Source organism: Mirounga angustirostris, unplaced genomic scaffold (assembly GCF_029215605.1).
Source record: "Mirounga angustirostris isolate CCGP_5_RB_7025 unplaced genomic scaffold, mMirAng1.0.hap1 SCAF_6, whole genome shotgun sequence".
Taxonomy (NCBI): Eukaryota; Metazoa; Chordata; class Mammalia; order Carnivora; family Phocidae; genus Mirounga; species Mirounga angustirostris.
The window spans coordinates 102,182,173-102,186,313 of NW_026991714.1; positions in this window are offsets into that span (position 1 = coordinate 102,182,173).

The following is a 4,141-nucleotide window of genomic DNA, read 5'->3' on the forward strand; positions in this document are numbered from 1 at the left end:
AGGTGGACTTTAAACATAGCCATGGAGGTTGGGATGAGATCAGGGCAATTAGAAAGGGCAAAGGTTAGGCAGTGGGAGGGCCTGTCTGAGGGATGGCCAGTGAGAGAGAGCACTTCAAACTGGATTCCACAGGCCTGGAGGAGGGAGATGTGGGCCCACTTGAAGGAGGCATGAGCAGCAGAGCAATTGGGACCCTGCCCCCAACCAGCTTGTTAACCTATTGATCAGTTGTAAGTTTGGTCCCTCAGAGCTAGCCTCTTGACACGAGAGCTTGTCCCCGGGTCTCGGCGCCACCCCGAAGTCAGTCACTTGTGCATGGTCTCCAGGGAGATTAGGCAGGATGTCTTAAGGGTTCAGGAAGCCCCCAGTGACAGTGGGTTAACTGTGTCACCTGTCCCAACGGTCAGGATATTGTCAGAGTGAATATGAAGTGGGCTTTCAGATTTGGGACCCCAGCTTCTGCCTTGGTCTCTTCTTGGCTCTCAGACTCCGTCCTCCAATCTGGCAGAGCTCGTGAGTGCAACTACCCACAGCGCTGGGACATTTTTGCGTCTTTGCTTCCAGCTGTGTTGTTCCCACTCTGGGTCTGATGCCTACGGATTGCCCAGGGATGGTGCTGAGGAAACTCCGCTCTCCTCGGGTTGTTTCCACTCGGAGCTGCTTAGAAGTTAGGGGAGTTATCAGAAACGGTATTTGAAATTTTAGGCTTTATGACCTTTGACGGGAGTCCGGTATTTTGGCATCACTTTCATACTTTGCTTTTAGTCACATGAAGAAATAAATTCCATCCATGAGATCACTCATCTAGATAAATGACCTTTATGAGCAGAAGGAGTCATTGAAGTTCTCTCTCAAAAGTCTGGACAACTCCATAGGAAATAATGAATTACATTTTTTTTTTTTTAAGATTTTATTTGCGAGAAAGAGAATGAGAGACAGAGAGCGTGAGAGGGGGGAGGGTCAGAGGGAGAAGCAGACTCCCTGCTGAGCAGGGAGCCCGATGTGGGACTCGATCCTGGGACTCCAGGATCATGACCTGAGCCGAAGGCAGTCGCTTAACCAACTGAGCCACCCAGGTGCCCCTACATTTCTTTATTTTAGATAAGAAATCTATTTATCTAGACACTCAGACTCCATGAAGGGCAATGGTTAAAAAATACTTTGTATGAACAATGATGCCCCCAGTATTTTAAAGCACCTATATTTTCCAAACCACTGTGTGTGGGTTTCACATCAAATCTATGAAGCAGAGTAGACCTCATTCCCATTTGAGAGAGGACACCACTGAGCTACAAAGGCAAAGGGACTCTGTCGGAAATGGACAGGCTGTCACTGGTAAAAGGGGGGGTCAGGGAGGGCCAAGTACATGATTTGTGGGGCCCGGTCAAAATGGAAATGAGAAGCTCTTTTTCAAAAAGCAGGGAAAACGTGCTGCTAAAGGAACTAAAATATAGGGCTTTTCCTTTAAAAATGTCTTAATACTCGTAAAATATCCTGGGTAATAGTGGTAACTGAGTAACAGTATAAACTTGCAAATTGCAAAAATATTTTTGGGTGTCATAATTTTATGTAATACAGTATGTGCTCCTATAATAATATGTGAAGTCTTCACTGATCATAAGATTTTTCTGACTTTTCCGCAAATGTATTTAATAACTCATCAAGATTTACACTCTTATTAACTTCATTTTCAAGTCATATAATCGAAAGCAATGTCAGTTGCTCTTGGCAAATGCAAGATTGCAAATAATATCTGATAATTTTTAATTTTGAGAAGGAACTTTATGCTGATGCACCTGTTACTGGAACTAATAGTATTGTTCCCTATTTCTTGATACCATAAATTTTTTATTTTGTGATAAAATATGCATAATATTTGCCATTTTAACCATTTATGTGGCATTAAGTCCACTAAGTACATTCAGAGTATTGTTCAACCGTCCTCACTGCCCATCTCCAGAATTTTTTCATCATCCCAAATTGAAACTCCATCCGTATTAAACAGTAATTCCCCATCGCGCTCTTCTCCCAGCATCTGGCAACCACTATTCTACTTTCTGTCGGTAATTTGCCTATTCTAGGCACCACATAAAAGTGGAATCCTACATTTGTCCTTTTATATCTGGCTAGTTTCACTTAACATAATGTTTTCAAGGTTCATCCATGTTATGCTTTCAGTACTTCATTATTGTGAATAATACTGTTAGGAATATTGGTATACAAATACCTGTTCAAGTCCCTGCTTCCAGTTCTTTGGGGAACATACCTAGAACTGGATTTGTTAGATCATGTGGTAATTTTATGTTAAACTTTTCAAGGAACCATCAGGCTGTTTTCCATGCTGGCTGTACCATTTATATTCCCCCAGCAGTGCACACAGGTTCCAATTTCTCCACATCCTCACCTACACTGCTTATTTCCCCCTCCCCCCCCCCTTTTTTTTGACAGTAGCCATCCTACTGGGTGCAAGATAGTGTCTCATTGTTCTAGATTTATGTTCCCTAATGATTAGTGATGTTGAGCATCTTTTCATGTGTTTATTGGTTATTTGTATGTCATCTTTGGAGAACTATCTATTCAAGTCCCTCTTTGCCCAGTTCTTTTCCCCAGCTTTACTGAGATATAATGGACATAAATATTCTGTGAACTTAAGATGTAGATCATGTTGATTTGATATATATCGTGAAATGATTACTACAACAGCATTAATTAACACCTCCCTCACCTTGCATAATTAAAATTTCTTCTTTGTGGAAGAACAATTTAACATCAATTTTCTTAGCAACTTTCAAATATACAATATTGTTAAACTATAGTCACCCCTCTGTATATTACATCCCCAGAACTTTTTTGTCTGTAACTAGATGTTTGTGCCCTTTTACCAATATCTCCCCAATTTCCCCAACCCCTAACCTCTGGCAACCACTTCTCAACTCTGTTTCTATGAGTTCTGCTTTTTTTTGGAATTCACATAAAATAGTGATATCACACAGTATTTATCTTTCTCTGTCTGACTCCTACCACTGAATGTAATGCCTTCAAGTTCCATCCATGTTGTCACAAATAGCAAGATTTCCTTCTTTTTCATGGTTGAGTAATATTCCTGTGTGTGTGTGACATTTTCTTTATCCATTCACTGTAGACAGACACTTAGGTTGTTTCCATACATTTGCTAGTGTGAATAATGCTACAATGAACATGGGAGTATAGATAACTCTTCAAGATTCTGATTACATTTCCTTTGGATATATAACCCAGAAATGGAACTGCTGGATCATATGATCTATTTTTAATTTTTTGAGGAAACTCTATACTGTTTTCTTTCTTTATTTTTAATTTATTTTTGGAGAGTGTGCACATGCATGAACTGGGGGGGGGGGGGGCAGAAGGCTCCACATTCAATCTCATGATCCTGAGATCATGACCTGAGCCAAAATCAAGAGTCTGATGCTTAACTGACTGAGCCACCCAGGCGCCCCTCCATACTATTTTCCATAGTGGCTGTACCAATTTACATTCCCACCAATAGGGCACATGGGGTTCCCTTTTCTCTACATCCTCACCAACACATGTTATTTCTCGTCTTTTTGATAACAGCCATTGCAACAGGTGTGAAGTGATATTGCGGTTTGGATTTGCCTTTCCCTGATGACTGGTTATGTTGAGTACCTTCTCATGTACCTGTTGGTCACCTGGTGTCATCTTTAGAAAATGTCCATTCAGAACACTCAGCCCATTTTTTAATTGGATTTTGTTTTTTTGCTATTGAGTTGCATGAGTTTGGATATTAACCCCTTATCAGATATATGATTTGCAAATATTTTCTCCCATTCCATAGGTTGCTTTTTAATTTTTTGATGGTTTCCCTTGTGGTACAAAAGCTTTTTAGTTTGATGTAGTCCCACTTGTTTATTTTTGTTGCTTTTGGTGTCAAGTCCAAAAAAAATAATCACCAAGACCAATGTCAAGGAGTTCACTCCCTATGTTTTCTTCCAGAAGTTTTATGGTTTCAGGTCTTACATTCAAGTCTTTAATCCATTTTGAGTTTATTTTTGTGTGTGGTGAAAGATAGTAATCCATTTTCATTCTCTTGAATGTGACTGCCCAGTGTTCTCAGTGCCATTTATTGAAACTGTTTGGG